The 7,710-nt window shown below is 39.9% G+C and overlaps 1 protein-coding gene across 2 annotated transcripts in view; it reads left to right on the top strand.

Moving 5' to 3' along the window:
• The first annotated feature begins 7,411 nt into the window (after window positions 1–7,411).
• Trafd1 (TRAF-type zinc finger domain containing 1) overlaps window positions 7,412–7,710 on the top strand; it is a 23,694-nt gene continuing 23,395 nt past the window's right edge. For both annotated transcript variants that reach the window (XM_015505184.2, XM_048785729.1), the window contains exon 1: window positions 7,412–7,565. The gene's annotated coding sequence lies outside the window, so the exon portion shown is untranslated. The remainder of the gene's footprint in view (window positions 7,566–7,710) is intronic.

The following is a 7,710-nucleotide window of genomic DNA, read 5'->3' on the forward strand; positions in this document are numbered from 1 at the left end:
CTGAATTCATTTATTAGTTCTAGTAGTTTTTTTGTAGACCCTTTTGGGTCTTCTAGGTATAGAATCATGTCTTCCGCAAATAGTGATAATTTAAGTTCTTCTTTTCCTATTTTTATGCTTTTAATTTCTTTCGTCTGTCTAATTGCTCTGGCCAGTGTTTCGAGAACTATATTGAATAGAAGTGGTGATAGAGGGCATCCCTGTCTTGTTTCAGATTTTAGAAGGAATGCCTTCAATTTTTCTCCATTCAGAATGATGCTGGCCTGAGGCTTAGCATAGATAGCTTTTACAATGTTGAGGTAAGTTCCTGTTATCCCTAGTTTTTCTAATGTTTTGAACATAAAGGGATGCTGTACTTTGTCGAATGCTTTTTCTGCATCTATCGAGATGATCATATGGTTCTTATCTTTAAGTCTATTGATGTGGTGAATAACATTTATTGATTTCCGTATATTGAACCATCCTTGCATCCCAGGGATGAATCCTACTTGATCATGGTGCACAATTTTTTTGATGTGTTTTTGTATCCGATTCGCCAGAATTTTATTGAGGATTTTTGCATCTAGGTTCATTAGATGGTCATCTACTTTGGATAGACATTTTATTCCCAAACAGCCATTACCAAAAATTTATGTAATATATAGGTTTCCACCAGAACCAGGATGACAAGCCCCATTGCCTCTGATCACATGGGAAAAGGATAGATTGCTATGGTTACACCAACAGATCCAGTTTGGATTCCAGCTCCAGTGTGTGAGACCTATCAATTTAATTATGAATGGACATCAGGGACTTCACAACCTAATCCCCCAGGTTTTGTCTGATTGTGAATGAGGAGAATCCCATCAAACAAAAGGACAATGATCACTCTCCTCGAAAGAGAAGATACACTGAAAGAGGATCCCAGGATACTAGATTTCCAGAGACATGGGGGGATATAAAATCATTAACAACATCAGCTCAACAGCTCTTGGCTCAAATGCGGTTAAAATGTACTCCAAAAAACTTAGTTACTGCTTTGATTGCTAAACTTACACAAAGCTCTGTAATATTTTGGTCTTAACAATATTGTTCTGTAGTTGTACTCCAGCTATGAAATTCAGTAGAGTCAGACTCTTTGACTTCTAAAACCCATTATAATATCTGGGTTTGCTTAACTAAAATTGTTATGTACCTACAAAAATGTCTCATGGTACCCATTGTTGTCTTAGCAGATTAACTGTGTTCTTACCATCCCCACAGGATTTAATAGGTCACCATCCTACACAACGTATCCATAAAGGTCTATTCCCCTTGATAAAAACTGTGACGATTTAGTAAAACTACTAAGACAAAATTTAACGCTTTGACATTTTCCTTAGTGGGTATCCCTAGACTAGCTGTCGGGGCTTATAAAACCACTATAAAACTGGCTTGAGCTATGGGAAAAAAATATTAATCATACCTTTATGACAATCAACATGCTTAATAAAGAACAAAAACAACATTATCAAGCCATACTTGACAACTGTGTTACAATTAATTATTTGTTATTATTACATCATAAGGATGTCAGGAGTTTAGTAAAATGTGGAACTTTAACTTAGTGATAACAGTAATTCTATTTTAAAGGAGTTAGATTACTTTAAAGATATCATTGGTAAGGTCCAACAAGATGATGGAGGTTTAGACTTATTGGATTGGCTAACTTCATGGTTACCCTACTTTACTTGGGTCAAGCATTATTCATAGGTGGATGTTTATTAATATTGGGATTATTATGTAATGCTTGCTGTTGCTAATGTTTACCTTATTTTTTACTCTGCTGATGTTTAAGAAAAAACAAATATTATTCATCAAAAAGGCCATAAAAAATTAAAAAGGGGAGATGTAGGGATTCTGACCATGGAAATGTACAGGGAAGTGTTCCCCTGTAAGAAAACTCCTCGTGGGTATCAGGCATCCGTTTCCCACCCTTAAAATGCCCTATAATCTCTTTTAGGATCTAATAATATAGCTAATATATGTGCATTGTCTAGCTGGTATGGCAATGCCCTGAGATGCCTCTGTGTTAGAGCCTCATCAAGCTTCAACCTTGATTGCAGGCACATGGCTCCTGGAAATAGAAAAACTTGTTTGCTAGATAACTACAATGTTTCATCAAGCCTGGAGCTGCCTGCCTAACAGTAACTTCAGACAATGGACTTTCTTGATAACTCACAAAGCTCCAAACATTACAAATTGTAACTGTGAAATGTAACTACAGGATAACCAACCTTACTGCTACTCTAAATAATGATGTGGTTATGGTACTAATGACCCAAGGGTCATTAATGGACAAAGAGCCACTCTGCCACCTTCCCTGCCTCTGCACCTTGCCTCTGTGTCTCCTTATTATTATTATTCCTTACAAAAAAAAAAAAAAAAAACCCAACAACAACAACAACAATAACAAAAAACTGCTGGTGGGGCTGGGGATGTAGCTCAAGAGGTAGCGCGCTCGCCTGGCATGCGTGCGGCCCAGGTTCGATCCTCAGCCCCACATACAAACAAAGATGTTGTGTCCGCCAAGAACTAAAAAATAAATATTAAAAAAATTCTCTCTCTCTTTAAAAAAAAAAAAACAAACAACTGCTGGTGCTGGGGTTGTGGCTCAGTGGTGGAGTGCTTGCCTGGTATGTGTGAGGCACAGGGTTTGATCCTCAGCACCACATTAAAAAAATAAAAATAAAATAAAGGTATTGTGTCCATCTACAACTAAAGCACCAAAAGGGGTTATCCCAAGTTTGAGATTGTCATTATTTCTACTTTATTCTTTGCTACCCTGGACCATTTGTCTCCTCTGCCCTTATAAACTTGGAATTCAGAGGAATTTATGAGTCACCCACTCAAGGAAAGACTGTTGATCTCAAGAGCCAGGACACCATTCTGTTGTTTATTTATTCAAAATGTATTTATACCAAGTTGGCAAAGTACATGGAGCAACTAGAACTCTCTACTTCTGGTGGGAATATTAACTGCTGCAGAACATTTTGTAAAACAGTTTGGCAGTTTCTTATAAAATTAAAAGACTTCTACAATGATTGATGTAGATGGTGTAACAATTGCACTTTCAATTTGTTTTGATTTGTTGGGTACGGGGAATGGAACCCAGGAGTGCTTAATCACTGCACCACATCCCCAGAATGTTTTAGTTTTTGTTTTGAGAAAAGTACACTAAACTGCCTAAACTGGTCTTGAATTTGTGATCCTCTCAAGTCCCTGGTATTACAGGGGTACATGACCTCTCCCCCTATACTGAGTTGGAATTTTTATTATCTGTCTCCATTCCTAGCTTTTTCTTTTCTTTCTTTCTTTCTTTCTTTTTTTTTTTTTTTGTACCAGGAATTGAACCCAGGAACACTCAACCACTGAGCCACATCATCAGACCTTTTTTAGAGACAGGGTCTTGCTGAATTGCTTAGGGCCTCACCAAGCCTTTGAGACTGGCTTTGAACTCACATCCTCCTGTCTCAGTCTCCTGAGTTCCTGAGTTCCTGGGATGCCTCTAAGCAATTTAGCAAGACCCTGTCATAAAATAAAAAATAAAAAAGGACTAGGGATGTGGCTGAGTGGTAAAGCATCCCTGGGTTCAAACCCCAATATCCTTTCCCCTAAATTATGCCCCAATCAAAAATTTTTAAATGGGATAAAGAAGAAAAATCACGTTTTATATCATAAGTCATTCAAACATAGAACACGGGGCAGGTGTGGTTCTATGGTAGAGCATGTGTTTAGCATTCACAAGGACTGGATTTAATCCCCAGCACCAAAAACAAAACAAACAAACATGGATGGTGTTGTTGCTCAGTGATAGAGTGCTTGCCTAGCACATGTGAGACACTGGGTTTCATCCCCAGCAATACACACACACACACACACACACACACATACATAACTTATCTTTGGGTAGAGTTTTTCCCAAAAGTTCCTCTTGTGAGGATTAACATATTTTTCCTAGGAGGTAAACAGGAAGGGAATAATTAATTTTTAATTTTCTTGCAAAAGTTCTTTAAAATGTAGTAACTCAAACAGAATACACAAAATTTTTCTCTCAATGTTTATTTACATTTAATATTCCTTTTCTAAATTTGAGAAAAATATTCAATTGAATGTCAACGCAAGTATTTAATTTCTTTTTTCTTTTTCACAGTATTGGTGATTGAACCCTCAGGGAATCTACCACTGAGCTACATCCCTAGCTCTTATTATTTTTATTTTGAGACAAGGCCTCACTAAGTTTCTAGGACTGGCCTCAACTTTATGATTTTACTCTCTCATCCTCTTGTGTAGCTGGGGTTACAGGCTTGTGCCACTGTGCCCAGCAGGTGTATAATTATTGCATAGAATTACTTAAACAATTTTCTTTTTAAATTATGAAATATTTCAAATATATAGAAAAAATAGATAACACTCTACCACTGAGCCACAACCCTAGCCCATCATTTTCTTTTATTGCAATACTGGGGAATTAACCCAGGGCTTCAAATATGCTAGGCAATTGCTTTACCATCTCCAACACACTATTTATTTATTTATTTATTTATTTTTTGGTGGGGGGCACCTGGGCTTGAACTCAGTGGCACTTGACCACTGAGCCACATCCCAGCCCTGTTTTGTATTTTATTTAGAGACAGGGTCTCACTGGGTTGCTTAGCACCTAGCTTTTGCTGAAGCTGGCTTTGAACTCCTGATCCTCCTGCCTCATCCTCCCAAACTGTTGGGATTACAGGTGTGCACAGGGTGCCTGGCTCCCACCCCACTTTTTCCATTTAAAATTCTATTTATTCTTTGTTTCCTAGTTACCAGAGAAATTCAATGTGAAAACAGAAAACAGCTGGGTGTGGTGGTCCATGGCTGTAATCCCAACAATTTGAGGTCAAGGCATGAGGATTGTAAATCCTTGCAAATTAGCAAGGCCCTTAAGCATTTAGCAAGATCCTTGCTCAAAATAAATACATGCTGGGTGCAGTGGTACACGCCTGTAATCCTGGTGGTTCGGGAGGCTGGCTGGAGAATGGTGAGTTCAAAGCTACCTCAGCAAAGGTGAAGCACTAAGCAACTCAGTGAGACCGGCTCTAAATAAAATACAAAATAGGGATGGGGATGTGGCTCAGCGGTCAAGTGCTCCTGAGTTCAATCCCTAGTACCAAAATAAATAAATAAATAAATAAATAAATAAATAAATAAATAATAAAAAGAGCTGAGAGATGCGCCTCAGCGGTTAAGTGATGTTGAGTTCAATCCCTGGTATCAAACAAAACAAAAAACATGGAAAAGCATTTGGGAACATATGAAGACAAAGATTCTTCATGTTGCCTATCTAGTCTGATCTGTCTAGTTTTTCTTTTTTTGGTACCAGGGATTGAAATCCCGAGTACTCGGCCACTGAGCCACATCCACAGCCCTATTTTGTATTTTAGAGACAGGGTCTCACTGAGTTGCTTAGCACCTTGCCATTGCTGAGGCTATCTTTGAAGTCGGGATCCTCCTGACTCAGCCTCCTGGGCTGCTGGGATTGCAGGCATGTGCCACTGTGCTTGGCTCAGTCTTTCTTTTATATATATATATATATATATACACACACACATACATACATATATATATATATATATACACACACACTAATATGTATATCACTTTACACACTGAGATATAGAATACTTCCAGGATCTGGAAATCCTTCTCATATCCCCTTGAAGCCTGTACTCTTTGAATGAAACCAGTTCCTGACTTCTCTCACCTTATATTTGTTTTGTAACAGTGGTCCACTTTCTGCTTTGAATATAACACTTGCTGCTCTGCCACTACAGTTTATTTTTTAAAATGAACCTGTTTCTTTTTCTTTCTCTCTTTCTGCTCCTCCCTAATCTCTCCCCCTCCTTAATCTCAGAGGAATAGGATTACCTTTCTTCCCCATTCTAAACGGAGTTATCAGTCCCTGAGTACACACCCACCATAGGAACAAAGTAATCCAGACTTTGGGGATGATACAGAAGAGGTCAGAAATGACTAGAGAACAGAGAACAAGTGGAATGTAGCTGGTGAGTCACCTCTTTAAAAGGCCCCCTGGGGCTGGGGCTGTGACTCAGCAGTAGAGAGTTTACCTAGTAAGTGTGAGGCCCTGGGTTCAATCCTTAGCACGACATGTAAATAAATAAAATAAAGGTCCATTGACCACTTAAAAAATACTTTTTTAAAAGCCCCCCAGTTCCTGCTGATGGGCAGAATCACAACCTTTGGGGTAGGAGTCCCCTGTGTATCTCTTTTGCTAGCAAAGCAATAAACCTGATTTTTTCTTTTTCTCAAAGCCTGTTATTGGATTGGCATAGGAAACAAGGAGGGAGCTTTCGGCAACAGCTTTGCCTGTTTTGACTTATTTATTTATTACTTACTTATTTGCTTATTTATTTATTGCTATAATAGGGATTGACAGCAGGGGCACTTTATCACTGAGCTACCATCCCTACTCCCCTCACCCCCTTTTTAAATTTTGATACAAGTTCTGGCTAAATTGTTGAGAATTTACGATTCTCTAGCCTCAGTCTCCTCAGTTGCTGGAATCGCAGGCGTGAGCCACCGTGCCTTGCTTTTTTTTTTTTTTTTTTTCCCTTGAAATGTTTGAAATTACATGGAATATACTGAATATTTATGGTATTTCTTTTTCTTTCATTTTTTTTTTTTAAACTGGTACTAGGGATCCAACCCAGAGTCTTGAATGTGCTTAGACAAGTGTTCTTCCGCTGACCTACACCCCCTCTAATACGGTATATTTAAACTAACTAGTCTACCTTGTTATAAGTATTGCTTCATAACCTGATTTTCCTGCTTAGGACTATCTTACGAACATTTTGCAATTGTAATCTTCAATATAACCGAAATTCTGAATAGCTACGTTGTTTGTATTACAGGCTCAGTTATGAAATAATTATCTTACTCTGGAGGGAAGAGGAGCTCAGAGAATCCATTTCGGCTGCAAGCAGAAAAACTGGCTCTCAAACCCGCATCTCAGGCGTTTATTCTTCCACTGCAAAAAGCAAAGTGCTTAAATATGGTCCTGGATCTTTCACAAATCTTGTACAAGGGTATTATAACGACAACAAGAATGACTAATAAGTATTAATGGCTCATGACAAGAGAACAAATGTCATTAATTATTTTAATATATTAGGCATGTTAGTAATGCTTGCACAGTATTATTCATGCAAACATGAATCTGTGTCAGCAGCAGTTGCTAGATCCAGCTTCAGGTTCACAGCTCAGCTCAGCCTCCCATTCCAGATGTGCAGGGGCTGGGATTTCTAGGACACGCCCCCACAGAGCACTAAGGAGCCAATCGGAGCTCGGAGGGCGGGCCCCTGAGAGCGACAACGATGTTATCCAATGGGCCTGGATCCAGCGCCGCCCCTGGCCAATGAGCGCGCTATTCTGCGGCGGTCGGGGGCGCAGAGGCAGCTCTCGGGGCCGTTGTTCAGTGCTTGGACTGAGTGAGGTGGCTCCGAGTCTGTGGCTGTCTCGACAGCTCGACGTTCCTGTACTCCTCCCAGGTGAAGCGAAGCGGCGGCCGCGCTTGCGGCGCTCCCGCGGTCTCCTTTGCGGCCGGAGTCCGGAGTCTGAGGAAGGGGCGTGTGGGCGAGGGGCCGCTAGGCCGGGGTGGCGGCTGCGGGAAGGTGGCGGGGCGGCGTCGTCTCC

This window comes from Marmota marmota, unplaced genomic scaffold (assembly GCF_001458135.2).
Source record: "Marmota marmota marmota unplaced genomic scaffold, marMar, whole genome shotgun sequence".
NCBI classification, from domain to species: Eukaryota; Metazoa; Chordata; class Mammalia; order Rodentia; family Sciuridae; genus Marmota; species Marmota marmota.